Genomic DNA, 17,833 nt, shown 5'->3' with positions numbered 1-17,833 from the left:
GGAGTCGGACACGACTGAGCAACTTCACTTTCACTTTTCACTTTCATGCATTGGAGAAGGAAATGGCAATCCACTCCAGTGTTCTTGCCTGGAGAATCCCAGGGACGGTGGGGCCTGGTGGGCTGCCATCTATGGGGTTGCACAGAGTCGGACACAACTGAAGCGACTTAGCAGCAGTAGCAGCAGCAGAAATCTAGAGAATTAGCCTAATTCTCTTCTAACATAAAATACTGCGGGTATCTACTCTCTTTTGAGAAGACTTCATTATCTCCTTTACCACTAAAATAAAATTATCAGTGCCACAGTCTCCTAAATCTATCTCCATCCTTATTTTTATTATCTACTCTCATAGTTCACATCCACCTGTTAAGTGCATCTCTAAGCAGTTGATACCTCTGTATTATCTTCCACCTATACGCACCCTTTTTCAGCAGATTTCTGCTTTTATGCTTAGCTGTCACACTGATCAACAAATTGCTTGTGGTAGATGGCATTTTTCTTTTGAGTTTAGCTTTTGTGTTGTTCTAATTTTAGGGAAAGGAGTGTGTGTGTGTGTGTGTGAGAGAGAGAGAGAGAGAGAGAGAGATGATAATGATGATGATATAGCATATAACTGGTAAAAATGTTAGAGAAAAGCATTTTTTAATGAAAGGGAAAAAACCCATTTCACCATGTAGAGATTACTACAAAGATTTTGTTGTTTTTCCTATCAGTCCTTTTTCTCTGTATGTTTTCTAACTTTTTATTTTGAAATAATTTTAGACTTACAAAAGAGCTGCAAAATAGTAGTGAGAGTTCCTGTATGCTCTGTCACCCAGTTTTCCTACTGATAAGTAAACTATGGTAATAGAAGATGTTATCAAAATCCTCTATGTATATTTTGACTAGGTGAAATCATACTTTTTGTTCACTGCTTCTTACATTTAGTATGATAGCACAGGCATTTCTATTATTTAAAATTTCTCAAAAACAACATTTTAATGACCAGGAAATGTCATTAACGTGTGTTAATCAACACACATTAACACTGTTGGATAGACAGATTGCTTACAACTTTTTTCTATTATTAAAAATTCTCATCAACACAGGTTATACATTTTAAAAACATCTACAAATTTTATAGGTCAAAAAATGGTCTCTCATTATAAATTACTTTTTAAATTACCAGGAAGGTGAACATTCTAAATGCTTACTAGTCATTTTTATTTCATCTTTTATAATTATTCATCTGGTTGTTTGCCCATGTACTCAGGGTGTCTGAATGCATTACTTACAAATTTGTGTAAAGCTTGCATATGAAGAATACTCAGCTTTCAACTCAAAGACTGCAAATATCTTTTACCATTTGCCTATTGCAGTTTATTTGATTTGTTTTCATTTTGATAATCCAAAACACTTTGCCAATTGAAAACAAAATATCTTCTTCTAGTAGCAATTTGTAATGGAAAGGCATTTTCATTCTCAAACTCTGATCCCCCAGCCACTAAGCAGCTGAAGATGCGCTTGTTGGGAATAATGGGAATTTCTTTCCTTAAAAAAGAGCCCATATATTATTCAAATTTGACAAAAGCTGCAAAAGGTTTTGCAGAAGGAATCCCAAGTTATTTTTAAACAAAAGGAATCCAAGTTTTTTTTTTTTTTAATGCTATCTAATACAAAATAAGAACCGTTTCTGAAAGGTTTACTTTATATTGTATGTTCTCTGGCTTTAATTATTTTGTACTATTTTAGTGTCATCAATATTCATAACTATATAATTAAACTCAAAGCTAATGCTTTATTATTACAAATTGAAAATCAGAAAGCTATATACACAACACCAACAAACTACTTGAGTCCCCAAAACAACCCAACCTTTCTTGTATCTCCTGCCTCTGTCCTTACTGCTCCCATTGCCAGGAATCTCTCTGCTCCATCCGTCCCACCCCCTCCACCAGATGGAAAACTCCTGGGCCTTGTTGTCATTTCCCTCCACCACACCAACCCCTCCTCCCGATACCATCATAATTATTGCATCTGTTCATCTATGTTTACTTTTACTGTCTAATATTAAATTTGTTTTTTATAGCTGTCCCCCCTTCCCAAGTGTCAGTGACCTGAGAACAAGAGAGTTAGTCATCACAGGAGCCCCAGCGTCTAGCAAAGGTTTTGAAATATAATAGGAGCCCTACTGATATCTACGAAATGAACTGAATTATCCACATAAGGTGACAATCTTCAGAAATAGTTATAAGAAGCTCAACCTTGTTTTCCAAATTCTACTAATAAATAATATTGCAAGTTCATCTACCAACTCTGCCATCAGCTCTGCCTCACAGAGTCTACAGTTTCACTTTGGCACTGTCCAGTGCTTTCTATTCACTGATAGTAACTCAGGAAGGAAAGAACACCTTTTCTCAGGCAGATTATTATTAATCGCTCTTTTTATTTCTTTAACTTTTTATTTTGAAATAATTTCAAACTTACACAAGAGTTGGAAGAAGAAAACAAATAACTGTTGTATACCCTTCAATCAAATTAACCATTACCACTTTGCCATATATCTCTTTCTATCCACACACACAAACACATGCACATCCACAAGATATTTTTCCTGAACCATTTGAGAATTATTTGCAGAATCATGCCTTTTTATCCCTAAGTACTTCATTCTTCTTTCCTAAGAACAAGGACATTCTCTACATGACCACAGATAAATAAATTAGCTACTGGGTTTGTCTGATGTTTCCACATGATTAGATTCAAGTTAAGCATTTTTGGCAAGAATACTATTGAAATGGTGTTGTGACTTTCTCAGTGTATCATGTCAGGAATCAAACTCAGTTTATTCCATCATTATGATGTTAACTTGGATCACTCAATAAAGTAGTGTCAAGTTTCTCCACTGTCAAGTTACCCTTTCTTGCTTTGTAATTAGTAGGTAATCTCTAAGGAGATACTCTGATGACACATAAATATCCCATTCCTCTTCAAGCTTAATACTCATGGATTATTCTTCTGAATCCATTGTTACAATAATGTTTGCAAAATGGCGATTTTCTGCTTCCATTATTCCTTCTACATTTGCTTATGTAGCCATTCTTTTCCTTAAATATCTTTTCCTTGAGTTGTGTTTTTATTCCTTACAAGTATATCTAAATTCAAGACTTGTTTCAAAAATTATTTTTAGATTTTTAAATGTTATCACATTTTTCTTTAACTTTTCATTTTCAAAGCTACATGTTAAGAAGCCCAGAGCTGACATTTCATATTGCTGCACTTAACTATTTTTGTACTTCATAAAATTTGTTTAAGACTTCCAACTCTTTCTTCAAACTTCTAATTGTAATCCAAGACTAGATCTGTCTCATTACAGTGCTACCTAATCAGTCATGGAAAATGTCTAATTCCTGTCTAAGAATCTTGTTAACATATCTCTGGTTTGTACAGACTCATTTTTATCACATTTCATTGCACAGTGAAGAATAAGAAAGATTTAGTCTAATCCTGCAATTGAGGTACCAATAAACTTCTATTCTACTAGCTTAAGTTTGTGTTCAGACAAAAATCAAAGTGAAATCCTCAGAGAATAGACTCATCTAATAACTTTAGTGGGGGGAAGAAAAAAAAACTTTGGGAGCTTCTCTGGTGTCTCAGTAGTAAAGATTTCGCCTGCCAGTGCAGGAGACACAGGTTCGATCCCTGATCTGGGAAGATCCCATGTGCTGTGGAGCAACTAACCCATACACCACAATTATTGAGCCTGTTCTCCAGAGCCTGGGAGCCACAACCAGAGCCCACGTGTCTCAACTCCTGAAGTTCGCATGCCCTAGAGCTTGTGCTCTGCAACAAGCGAAGTCACATTAGTGAGAAGCCTGCGCACAGAATAGCTGCCCTTTGCCACAACTAGAGTAAAGCCTACTCAACGATGAAGATCAAATAAAGAAAATCTTAATACTTTGGATGTTAACTTTCTAAAGTTAGATGATTTTGTAAACCTATGCATTTACCTTTAAGTAACTACCATATTAAAAAACAATTTAGGAAATCTTGCTACTAAGTATTACTCAAATTCTTTTTTTCTGAAGTTATATCTCTAGCCTTAAGATTAAGGGCTATGTGTTCCGAAATATGCTGTTTTTTCAAGTCAAGCAGTGCCACTTTGAAAGGACCCACAAATACATATAACTTCAGAGCCAACATCAATTGTGTACAGTGAAAAAATCATTTGAAACTTGGAAACTATGGCATGGAGGATCATAGATTTTCAGATCTCGGTGGTCATATCCAGAAGGCAAGGGGACATGAGGTTATTTGGCCACAATCTATTCATATCAAGTAGATAAAGATGATGTATTAATTAAAAATGCTGAAGAGAGATTGATGATTTGAAGAGCATAGTCCCAGGCTGGTTTCAAGACCCAATTCTGATTTTAGACAGTTGATATTTAAGGAAATTTAGTCAGTTTGTTTAGAACTGACATCAAATTAACCATGCTCTTTTTTCCTGAACTCTGACTTTACATGCAGAGATTTTCCTCTGACTCCTTAACTAGATTCCCATCTTAGTTCATATTCCACCTTGAACCAATGACTGACCTGCTCTGTTGAACACTCACCTGCTGAGATTTTCAAATGTTAGCATAACTGAAGATCCTGTACCACCTAGCTCTTTTTTGTCAGTGTACCTCTGTTAGGGCTTCCCAGTTGGCACTAATAGTAAAGAACCTGCGTGTCAATGCAGCAGACATAAGAGACATGGGTTCGATCCCAGGGTCAGGAAGATCCCCTGGAGGAGGGCATAGCAACCCATTCCAGTATTCTTGCCTAGAGAATCCCATGGACAGAGATGTCTGGCAGGCTACAGTCCATGGGGTTGCATAGAGGCGACTTAGCATGCATGCATACCTCTGTCACTAAACACTGAATTACTCTATCTCACATCCAACATCTGTGATCTTTCTCATTTATTCAAACATTTATGAAGTGCCTCTTCTATGTCAAGTAGTACACTAAGAACAGTGTAAATATTAATGATGAAAACAGGTACACTTTAATTCCTGACCTTAAGGAACTTTACATTCTTGTGAGGGTGACAGAGTAAAAAGAACGTTGTAATCGTAAGGTGGGAAACTATTAGAAGGAAATAGGGAATAATAGAGTTAGGGGAAAACCTCTCAGGGAAGGCAACATTAAGAATGGAGATTTGAAAGATGAAATAAACTAGCCATGTGAAGTACTGCAAAGAGCATTTCAGGTGTGAAATGCATAAAACAGTAGGTGTGAATACTCTAAACAGGCTTGAGAAGCTGAAAGAAATGGAGGCAAGCGTGGCTGCCACATGTTAAGGGAAGAGGAAAGATGCTTAAATGAGAAAGAAGAGGCAGAGCAGGAAGACCCTAGTGGGCCAAAAGAAAACATCTTGGGACTTCCCTCGTGGTCCAGTGGTTAAGAATTTGCCTACCAATGCAGGGTACATGGGTTCCATTCCCAGTCCAGGAAGATTCCAGGTGCTGCAGAGGAATTGAACCCATGCTCCACAAAAGAGAAGCCGCTGAAGCAAGAAGCCTGTACACGGCAACTAGAGAGTAGCCCCCCACTTACCACAACTAGAGAAAGTCCACGCACAGCAACAAAGACCCAGCACAGTCAAAAATAAATTAAAAAATTAAAATTAGAAAAATAAGCCACTTGGACTATGATATGATTGCAATAAGCTACTGAAGGATTTTAAATAAGGATAACTACATGATTTTCATTTTTAAAAGATTAGTGAGTTGAAACAGGTGTTAAAACATGTTCACAGAAGTATTATTCATAATAGCCAAAAAGTGGAAACAATCCAAATGTCCATCAGCTGATGAATAAACAAAATGTGATATATTCATACAATAAAATATTGCTCAGCCATAAATGGGAATTAAGGACTGATACATGTTCCATCGAGGATGACCCTTGAAAACATTTCTCACGAAAGAAGCCACACACAAAAGCCACAAATTTTTTTTTAAAAAAAAGGCCACAAATATGATTCCATTTACATGAAGTGTCCAGAATAGACAAATTCATGAAGACAGAAAGCAGATCACTGGTGTTCAGGGGAAGAAGAGTGGAAAGTGTTTAACAGATCAGGGTTTCTTTTTGAAAGTGTTCTAGAATTAGCTAGTAGTGATGGCTGCAAAACATTGTGAATATATGAAAAGCCACTCAATTGTATACTTCCTAAATGGTTAAAATGACTGACTTCATGTTACATAAATTTTACCTATCTAAAGAAAAATACCACTCTTTGGACAATGCTTGGTTTGTGGGGTGGGGGGAGCCTAGCAACTGCAGGAGGTGGTCTGTAAGTGGATTAGGGTGGCGACTGGAGAGGTGAAGGAAAGGGAAAAGATCCACTATGTATTTTGGAGGTAGAATTTACTGTATTTTCTGATGTGAGGAACTGAGAGTGGAGGGAGTGAAGAAGAGAAGGAAGGAAGGATAGAAGTAGGGAGAGAGAGAGAAGAACAGGAGGAGGGAGGGAGGGAGAGATGGAGGGAGGGACCTAGTACCCAGAGGTTTCAGACCTGGAAGAAGAATGTGTTTTAAGAAGAAATGAAGATGTCAGCTTTGGACACCCTAACCTTGAGATGCCCCCAATCCACTGGTTTGGACTACCCACTTTCCAATGAATTATTTTTTAACATTTCTAAACTTCAGTTTCCTCATCTATATAAAACAAGAATATTAAGGGTTCATTGGAGATGGTTGTCATGAGAGTTAAGTTAGGTAACTGATATAAAGTTCTTAGCACAATTTCTAATACATAATAAATCTTGAATCACTATCTGAGATTATCACTGTCATAATCTGTCCTGATTTTTATAATTAATCCATAAACTGCCTCTCTGTTCCTTATTCTAGCACCTGCAGATGCGTGGCCCAAACTAGAGGACTTTGGGGAACAAAGTTTAAGGCTCTCCCTATCTATTTTCTCTTACTGTGCCTGAGTATACAACTGGCCGTGATTGTAGACAATATTGACTGAGGAATATGGTTGGGTAAAAATAATATTCAGATTCCTCAGCCAGGCAAGTATATTCCAGTGGCAGAGAAGGAACACTGAGCTCCAGTAACTGCATGACACTCTCCTTATTAAGAGCATCCAACTCACTTTCTTCTAATTTTTACTTCCTTGGCATCCTCCTGTCTTTAATTTCCCAAGTGTTCTTTTCCTCAGGGAATAAAAGGTTCTGACAAGCTGACATGAATATCTAGTCTACTTGGCAGTTAATTTCCTCATAGAGACTTGTAAATTGATGTCCTGATTTATAGTCAGACTCATAAGTTTGGTGAGAAGGGACCAATCTGCGTGGGCCTGTTAACCTCTGGATGACCACATAATAGCACGCTTACTGAACATGAGTGTGTGTGTCAGACTCTGGACAATGATGATCACTAAGGAAGGATACACCCTCTGACACCAAGCTGAAACAGCTAATCATACTTAATGATACAATGTTTCACAGTGTAGTTGTGAATATTAAATGAGTTAATAGATATTAAAGTACCTAACACATTTTAGATTCTCAATAAACTTTATTTTTCAACTCTTTAAGCCATATGCAACACAATGGGGAAAAGACTCATTTGAAAATTTTTTAGATGAACTAAAATGACCCTAAATTTTTCCCCCCACTCCATCCTATATATTTTAGTCCCTCAGTCATGTCTGGCTCTGCGCAACCCCAAGGACTGTAGCCCACTAGGCTCCTCTGTTTATGGGATTTCCCAGGCAAGAATAGTGGAGTAGGTTGCCATTCCCTTCTCCAGGAGATCTTACTGACCCAGGTGTTGAACCCAGATCTCCTGCACTGCAGGTGGATTCTTTACCATCTGAGATACCAGGGAAGCCCTAACCCTTTCCTCTTAAAAAGAGTACTGGTTTTTTTTTTTTTAGTGGCTTCTCATTTGTGCAACGATCCTTTTCCCATTGGCTGTCTTCATAGATATCATTCAGTGCTGCTTAGAAGATTCATGCAAATCAAAATTATACCTAAAAATAACCTTATATATTCTGAGGAATAATTTACAAGCTCTGTAACCTTGGACAAGTCACAGCCTTTCTCCATGTCTGTGTCTCATAGACAGTAACTATGCCTTACCAGCTCTTCTTATAACATCTCTTGGTGTTCCTTCCATTTCTGAAATATATTTAACTATATTTACCACTGAATCCTCAGCACTCAGTACAAAGTATGTATTACTGACATGTATGCTGAATGATTGAATAGCTGTATTTTAAGGCTATATTTTCCTAACAACTTTCATAAATAAATCCAATGTTAACAATAAAGGAAATGAAACTCAGTCACTAACTTGCTATCCATAAAACTTTGAAGTTCTTATTTAAAGAAACATAATTTTAAAAATTCATTGATTGATGGTAAAGAACAGATTCTCATGGAAGCTTTTTAAATGCCAATCTTAACACCATTATAATGGGTGGGTAAGTGAGTAGGTGAATTGATGAACCAACTGATAAAATACCTTATTCATATAAAACTGCTGCTGCTGCTGCTGTCACTTCAGTCATATCCAACTCTGTGCGACTCCACAGACGGCAGCCCACCAGGCTCCCCTGTCCCTGGGATTCTCCAGGCAAGAACACTGAAGTGAGTTGCCATTTCCCTCTCCAATGCATGAAAGTGAAAAGTGAAAGGGAAGTCACTCAGTCATGTCCGACTCTTAGCGACCTCATGGACAGCAGCCTACCAGATTCCTCCGTCCATGGGATTTTCCAGGCAAGAGTACTGGAGTGGGGTGCCATTGCCTTCTCTGTCATATAAAACTATATCCTGCTAAATTATTTAAGAGCATAAATTTCCAGGTCAGTTTTTTTTTTTTCACTTCTCCCCACCTCTGAATGCTCAGAAAATCTTGTTCACAATAACTAATTCAAGAAATCTATCCCTCTGGATTTTTTGTCATGCTTAAGAAATGATGACACCCTTCAATACTGACTATCAACACAGTATATAAGAAGAGGCTCCATTTGTGGTTCTTTGATTCTGTAGTGGTATCTTTACTTTCTAGATGTTAGCTTTACTTTACTATCTCACTCTTCCCACACTGATAAGAATAAAGTAATTATAAATAACTTTCCCATCCCTTTCACTTTTATTAATAAACAATTTCAAGCATGTAGAGGATCTTTAAAAATTCTATTTCAACTTATTACTGATGACATAATACATAAGTCTGAAAATCCACCTGAAAATTAATATATAAAGTCAAGAATAGAAAAACTTGAGCTTGCAGAAAACATTTTATTGCCTTTCCTAATAAACCTTATGTTTCCAGAAAAAGTATTAGAACTGTATTTGTTTTGTTCTTATATCCATAATCACTATAGACTAAATAAAATTATTTATATTGTCTAGACTTTAGCTTCCCTCAATTAAATGTAGTTCAATGGAATAAATATTATTGACTACCTGCTGGGAGCCAGACCCTATACCAGGTTCTTAGGAATCAAAGATTAATAAGACATTTTCTAATTCTCATGAAGTTCACAGCTTAATTAGTATATTGGTTTTTGTTTTACAAAACCTCAGCCTCATTCTCATTCCAATCAGAATTGCTCTACTTTTACCAGCTGCATATTTTAGGGCTTAATAAAGTACTGCCTTAAGATGTCTGGAAAAAAAAAATCACTGATCTGGAGGAAGTTATGGGCATTGTACTTGTTGTACAGGTAATAATTGTATTTTCTCAGCCTGGGTTCCTCAGAATACAGAACTTAAGACAAAGAAGTATGTTTCAGGGAACAAAATCTTGGGAAGAAGGAACAAAGAGGGGAAGGAAGGAGAGTCAGAAAAAGATTTATTATTGAATTGACTGGACACAGAAACAGAAGGTTGGATACTGAGTCTTATAGGAATACTAATAACCTCTCAGGAAAAGAAAGCACAAAGCATTTACCTGTCACGCGAGTGTATGTTCCTCGATTCTTTGTCTCATCACAACAAAGATTTGTCTCTTGAGGGGGAAATGTTAGGTAGGTAGAATAGGAAAAAGGAGTCCAAAATGGTGGTGGCTAAAAGACAAGGAAAGTCAAAGGAAGGTCCGAGGATCAGAGTGAAGACTTCAGAGAGAACAAACAGCACTCCTGGCTAAGCCCAATTTGCATAGGGCAGGCCCAGGTGGAGGAAAAAACATATAAAAGGAGGAGCCAAAGCGCTTTCTCAGGGGCTCTCCCGCATGCGTGCGCTCTTTTCTTTCTCTGTCTCTCTCTCTCTCCTGCTATCTTCTAAATAAAATAGAGCTGTAACACTGATTTGCCTAAGAGCTGTAGCACAGTTTGTCCAAGACCCGAGAGCTGTGACACGCCGAGGGCTTTAATGTCCATTGCTCCAAATCTTTGTTGTGACGAGACAAAGAACTGAGGAACATACACTCGTGTGACAATTTCCTTTAGGATGGACCGGTTGGATCTCCTTGCTGTCCAAGGGACTCTCAAAAGTCTTCTCCAACACCACAGTTCAAAAGCATCAATTCTTCATCACTCAGCTTTCTTTATAGTCCAACTCTCACATCCATACATGACTACTGGAAAAACCATAGCTTTGACTAGAGGGACCTTTGTTGGCAAAGTAATGTCTCTACTTTTTAATATGCTGTCTAGGTTGGTCATAGAGCAACTCAAGGAGCAAGCGCCTTTTAATTTCTAGGAGGTAACTTAGTACCAGAAAAAAAAGGTGGGGGGGGGGGCATTTGAGTGATTTTTTTTTTTCACTAACATACTTGCTTTATTTTTTATTCTCTTTTTAAATTGAAAATGTGGTATGTTAAAATGATTTTTTAAAAGATGAACACTGAAAACTTGATCTCCTTCCCACCCTAGGTGTCCAGTCACCTTCCACAAAGATGGTCCCTTAATAGTATTTTATGGATCTTTCCAGAAATGCCATTTACTCTTTTAAGAAAAAATTTAAAAATGAGGGCATAACAAACTCAAGTTGTCCTGAATTTGTGAGGTCTTTCCAATATAAAGATGTAGTTTTTCTTTTGCTGTCAAAAAAGATCTAGTGATAGTCTGACACTGTAAATGTCCCTTTTCCCAATTACGTTTCACCACATGGTTTTGAGCGTGCATTGATAATCCTGGTATGAATCATTTGAGTGATTTTAAATGGAAAAGTGAATTTAGGAAAGGGTGTAAATGGAATAATTCTGATTAACATTATTATATTTGTGAAATGAGAAATGTGATGTATGTAAAGGATTTAGGAAACACAAAAAGGTAGAATATTACTTTTATTAACACACAGACTATGCTATGTTAGGATATATATATTGTCAGCCCTAGACAATCACTAAAAATAATAAAAGGTAGAGCTAAGATATCAATAGACGAAAAGACCCTGATGCTGGGAAAGACTGAGGCAAGAGAAGGGGACAACAGAGGATGAGATGGTTGAATGGCATCACCAAGTCAATGGACATGAGTTTGAGCAAGCTCCAGGAGATGGTGAGGGACAGGGAAGCCTGGAATGCTGCAGTCCATGGAGTCATAAAGAGTCGGACACAACTGAGTGACTGAACAACAAATTTTTGAATATGGTGCTAAAGAATGTTCTAATTTAATTATTTTATAGGTAGCTATCCAGTTTTCCCAGCACCACTTATTGAAATTACTGTCTTCTCCCCATTGTGTATTCTTGCCTCTGGGGTCATAGATTAATTGACCATAAGTGTGGGTTTATACCTGAGCTCTCTATGTTGTTCCATTGATCTATCAGTCTGTTTTTATGCCAGTACCGTATTGTTTTAATTACTATAGCTTTGTAGTATAAAACTCCTAGAGGAAAAAATAAGCAGAACACTCTTTGACATAAATCACAGCAATATTTTTGGATCCATCTCCTAAAGGAAATAAAAGCAAATAATAAATGGGACCTAGATAAACAAAAGCTTTTGCACAGCAAAGGAAACCACCAAAACAAAAAGACAACCTACTACATGGGAGAAAATATTTGTAAATGATATGACTGATAGGGATTAATATTCAATATATATAAATGGTTCATACAATGCAACATTAAAAAAAATTTTTTTAATGGGGAGGGAATTCCCTGGCAGTATAGTGGTTAGGACTCAGCACTTTCATTACCAGGGTCTGGGTTCAGTCCCTGGTCAGGGAACTAAGATCCTGCAAGCCATGCCACAGAGCCAAAAATTAAAAAGGAGGCAGAAGAACTGAATAAATATTTTTCCAAAGAGGAAAGCTGATGGCGAACAGACACATGAAAAGATGCTCAGCATCACTAATCATCAGGGAAATGCAAATGAAAATCACAGTGAGCTATCACCTCACACCTGTCTGAATGGCTATCATCAAAAAGAACACAAATAACACATATTGGTAAGGATGTATAGAAAAGGGAACTTCCACATACTAATGATGGAAATGTAAATTGGTGCAGTCACTGTGGAAAACAGTATGGAGGGTCTCAAAAATTAAAAATAGAACTACCGTATGATCTACCAATTCCACTCCTGGGTATATGTTTGAAAAAAAACAAAAACAATAATTTGAAATGATACATGCCTCCCCATGTTCATAGCAACATTATTTATTTGATAGACACTTAGGAAGCAACCTAAGTGTCCATCAAAAGATGAATGGATAAAGAAGCTTTTATATATATATATATACATATATACATAGATATATCACACACATATATACATACACACACACACACACACACACACACAAACGTGTGTGTGTGTGTGTATGGCTCAGTGGTAAAGAAACCACCTGCCAATGCAAGAGATGCAGATTCAGTCCCTGCATCAGGAAGATCCCTGGAGAAGGAAATGGCAACCCACTCCAGTATTCTTGCCTGGAGAATTCCATGGGCAGAGAAGCCTGGAGAATTCCATGGGCAGAGAAGCCTGGGGGGCTACAGCCCATGGAGTGGCAAAAGTGTTGACCACAATTTAACAACTATACAAAATGGAGTACTACTAAGTCAAAAAAAATAATATGTTGCCATTTGGAGCAACTCAGGTGAACTTGTGCCTTGTGGCTCAGTCAATAAAGAATCCACCTGCAGTACAGGAGACCAGGGTTCAGTCCCTGCATTGGGAAGATCCCCTGGAGGAGGGCATGGCAACCCACTCCAGTATTCTTGCCTTAAGAATCCCCATGAACAGAGGAGCCTGGTGGGCTGCAGTCCACGGGGTCACAAAGAGCCAGACATGACTGAATGACTACACACAAGGGTGAACGTGGAGGACATGATGCTAAGTGAAATAAGTTAGAGAAAAACAAAAACTACCTGGTATCACTTATATGTGGAATCTAAAACATACAACAAACTAGTGAACGTAAAAGAAGCAGACTTACAGATATAGAGAACAAACTAGTGGTTTGTAGCTTAGGGGTCTGTGAATGGGAGGTACAATCGATTGTGTGTAAGACAGGCTACAAGGATGTATTGCACAACGTGGGAAATATAGCCAATATTTTGTAATAGCTGTAAAAGGAGTATAACCTTTAGAAATTGTATAAAATTTTTTAAATTAAAAAAATGGTGACTTTTATTGTGTATGAATTATACATAGACAAAGTATATTTTCAAAAAGCAGCAAACAAACATCTCTCAACTTTCTTTTTGAATGAGTAAATGGTGATAATGAAGACAATACAGGAGGAAGAGAACGCCTGGGCTTCACCTAAGAGGGTTGTTTACATGAAGTACCAATTTGAAACTATACTGCTAGACTAGGGGCTGGGAGAGCAAAGACGAAAAATACACAGTTCCCCTACTTGAAGGACAAGAATAGTCTAATGGAGGATGTATGAAAACAACCTAGTTTAACACATTATGAGAAATGTTCCATTAGAGTTATAAACAAAGTGTTTCAGGACAGAGATACTTAATATTTTAATTTAAAATAATTAAAAATACTCAAAGTTCCTCATCAATAGGTAAAAACAAATGTCTGTGTATTCATACCATAGAATGCTATTTCAACAATAAAAACTATTGAACATGCAAAATCATGGATGAATCTCCAAATAATTACGATGAGTGGAAGAGGCCTGAATCATCCCTCTCAGAAAAAAAAAGGGAAAAAAAAGGACATACTGTATGGCTCCATTTATATAAAACTCTAAAAACTGAAAAATAATCTATAGTGATAGAAAGCATACAAGTGGTCATCAGAGGGGAGAGAGGTGGGAAGTGAAGGAATGAAGGGATTACAAAGGTATGTGACGAAGTCTTTGGGGTGATGGATATATTCATTACCTTGATTATAGTGATGGTCTAAACTTTAGACCACTCTTCCTCCAAATAGAATTAGTTTATACTCTAACTGGCTCAAAATTGGGAAAGGAGTGTGACAAGGTTGTATATTGTCACCCTCCTTATTTAAAGGGCTTCCATGATAACTCAGTTGGTAAAGAATCCACCTGCAATGCAGGAGACCCCAGTTCAATTCCTGGGTCGGGAAGATCCTCTGGAGAAGGGACAGGCTACCCACTCCAGTATTCTTGAGCTTCCCTTGTGGCTCAGCTGGTAGAGAATCCACCAGCAATGCAGGGGACCTACAGAAGACCTGGGTTCAATCCCTGGGTTGGGAAGATTTCCTGGAGAAGGGAAAGGCTATCCACTCCAATAGTCTCAGCTGGAGAATTCCATGGACTACAGTCCATGGGGTTGCAAAGAGTCAGATATGACTGAGCAACTTTCACTTTCACTTTATCCTTATTTAACTTATATGCAGAGTACATCATGTGAAATGCCGGGCAAAAGGAATCACAAGTTGGAATCAAGATTGCCGGGAGAAATATCAACAACCTGTTTTCACAGGTAATACATACATCCAAACTTATCATATCAGTCATTTTAAATACGCACAGTTCACTGTAGTCAGTAATACCTCAACAAAACTGTTCTTAAAAATGCTAAAAACAATCTTCAGAAAAGAAGACAAGATTATGATAAAGCTGCACTGAATTGCATATGATCTATTTTGTAACATAAATTTCTAACACAAATATAATGAAGAAAATATTCAGGTTGGAATAATGATGTTATATCTAAACCTTATTTAGTTTTACTCTGAGCCAGGCACTTTGCTGTGCCTCTCACTTAATTCATTTCATTCACATATCAATAGTATGAAGTAGGTAGTTTTAATATCCCCAAGTTATAAATGAGGAAACTGAGGACCGAGTTAGAAGTATGTTCAACTGGAATATAACAATCACTTTCAGCGGCTTAAACAATAAATGGTCATTGTTATTAAAAACGAACAACAACAAAAACAAGAGGGCTGGAGGTGGATAATCTGGTGTGCTTTGAGCTGCCAAGCCATGGGGTTACAAAGAGTCAGACACTACTTGGCAACTAAACCACAACAAAACAACAATGTGGACAAGGATATAGGAAGGCTGTTCTTCCTTCCACCCCAACATGCACCACTGTGTGACTACTGCCTCTTAGTTACATGGTAGCTTCTGCACTTTCAGGCATCAGAGGACTTCAGGCGGAAAGAAGCAAGAAAGAGTGAAGTGGGAAAAGACAGAAGGGTGTACTCACTGAATCTCCCAGCTTCCCCAGAGGCCCCACCCAGAGGCTTTTGCTTATTATTCGCCAGAATTGTGTCAAATGGCCACCAGAAAGCTGCTAGGAAGAAGGGGATTATAGATGGAGGCCAAAGGAGCAATTCCTGCCTTAAGTACTAAGAGATGGAGACAACTTTGATCTAGACTTATTTCCCAAGCCTGTTTTTATATGAATAAAGTTGTCCATAAATTCTTCCCCAAAGGCATCTTAATATGACAAGCAAGGGGCAGACATTTCATCCTGAGGATGAGGACATCATAGGGTATGGAATACGGTACGCATGTAGGCATTGGTAAGTGACACATACATCTTTTGAGAGAGTAAACACAATTAAGGAAAAAGCTTTTCTGTTTTTCCTTAAGTGGAAGGAGTATGTGGAAGGAAGGAATGAAATACAGTGACCTATAGCTTAACTTCGCATACTTTCCAATCAATAGCTATACATCTTGTGGTTTCCTGTGATTTAGAAATTTCCAGTTTCCACATATCTCATACCTAGAAAGTTTTCTGGGGATCCATCAGGGCACTTTTAACATTCAACAAGTATTATTATCTAGGTGTAAAGAAGTGGCAAGATAGGCAGAATATCACCTCTAGGAAAATATTAATAACATTTTAAAACAAGGAAAGAAAAGGACATGATTCACATTTATAAGCCTTAAGTGTTTCCACAATAACTGAAATCCAAACCAGACTTATTTATAAGTCCCAGCCACGAGGTCAAACCCATACACATTATGCACGCAGTGTGTGTGTCAGTGTTCCGGTCACCTGAACTGGATGTCACCCAAGAATTCAGTAGACAATAGACATTTTTATTGCTATTTATAAATCTATAAATATATAATCTGTGGTCAGTGAGTTAAACTAAGAATTCACTTTTTCAGTCTAAATTATTAAATTTTCATTATATATTAGCCCAAGCTTACCTAGTGGCTCAGTGGTAAAGAATCCACCTGCCAATATAGGAGACTTGGGTCCAATCCCTGGGTCAGAAAGATCCCCTGGAGAAGGAAATGGCAACTCACTCCAGCATTTCTGACTCAGAAATCCCAAGGACAGAGGAGCCTAGTGGGCTACAGTCAAGGCAGTTGCAAGAGTCAAATGTGACTTAGCAATTAAACAACAACAAATATATTAGCCTACTCCAAAAACATTAATTCAGCAGCCATTTATTGAGCACCTATGAGCCATGCATTGTGCTAGGTTCGGAAGTGAAATAAAGCAGAATTCCTGTTTTCCAAAAAAAAAAAAAAAAAATCACATATAACAGCAATTCAATGAGTATGCTGAGAGTGTTAGTCACTCAGTCGTGTCCAGCTCTTTGCAATCCCATGAATGTTATACCACCAGGCTCCTCTGTCCATGGAATTTTCTAGGCAAGACTACTGGAGCGGGTTGCCATTCCCTTCTCCAGGGTATCTTCCCGATCAGGGATTGAACCCGGGTCTTCTGCATTGTAGGCAGATTTTTTACTGCCTGAACCAGCCGGGAAGCCCTAAGTACTATGGTTCAGCTCAGTTCAGTCGCTCAGTCGTGTCCGACTCTTTGCAACTCCATGGGCTGCAGCACACCAGGCCTCCCTGTCCATCACCAACTCCCGGAGTTTACTCAAACTCATGTCCATTGAGTCAGTGATGCCATCCAACCATCTCATTCTCTGTCATCCCCTTATCCTCCCACCTTCAATCTTTCCCAGTATCAGGGTCTTTTCAAATGAGCCAGCTCTTCCCATCAAGTGGCCAAAGTTTTGGAGTTTCAGTTTCAACATCAGTCCTTTCAGTGAATATTCAGAACTGATTTCCTTTAGGATGGACTGTCCCTTATAGTCCAGGGAACTCTTAAGAGTCTTCTCCAACATCACAGTTCAAAAGCATTAATTCTTCGGCACTCAGTTTTCTTCATAGTCCAACTCTCACATCCATACATGACCACTGGAAAAACCGTAGCCTTGACTAGACAGACCTTTGTTGGTAAAGTAATGTCTCTGCTTTTTAATATGCCTTCTAGGTTGATCATAACTTTTCTTCCAAGGAGTAAGTGCCTTTTAATTTCATGGCTGCAGTCACCATCTGCAGTGATTTTGGAGCCCCCCAAAAATAAAGTCTGTCACTGTTTTTACCATTTCCCCATCTGGTTTTAGAAAAGGCAGAGGAATCAGAGGTCAAATTGCCAACATCCACTGGATTATCAGAGAGTTCCAGAAAAACACCTGTTTCTGTTTT

General features: G+C 37.9%; 1 protein-coding gene across 3 annotated transcripts in view; it reads right to left on the bottom strand.

Annotated features, from left to right (window-relative positions):
- SLC44A5 (solute carrier family 44 member 5) overlaps window positions 1–17,833 on the bottom strand; it is a 425,439-nt gene that overhangs the window by 344,260 nt on the left and 63,346 nt on the right. The gene's annotated exons all lie outside the window — the stretch shown is intronic.

Source organism: Bos javanicus, chromosome 3 (genome assembly GCF_032452875.1).
Source record: "Bos javanicus breed banteng chromosome 3, ARS-OSU_banteng_1.0, whole genome shotgun sequence".
Classification (NCBI taxonomy): Eukaryota; Metazoa; Chordata; class Mammalia; order Artiodactyla; family Bovidae; genus Bos; species Bos javanicus.
This window is presented reverse-complemented; position numbering and strand designations above follow the sequence as displayed.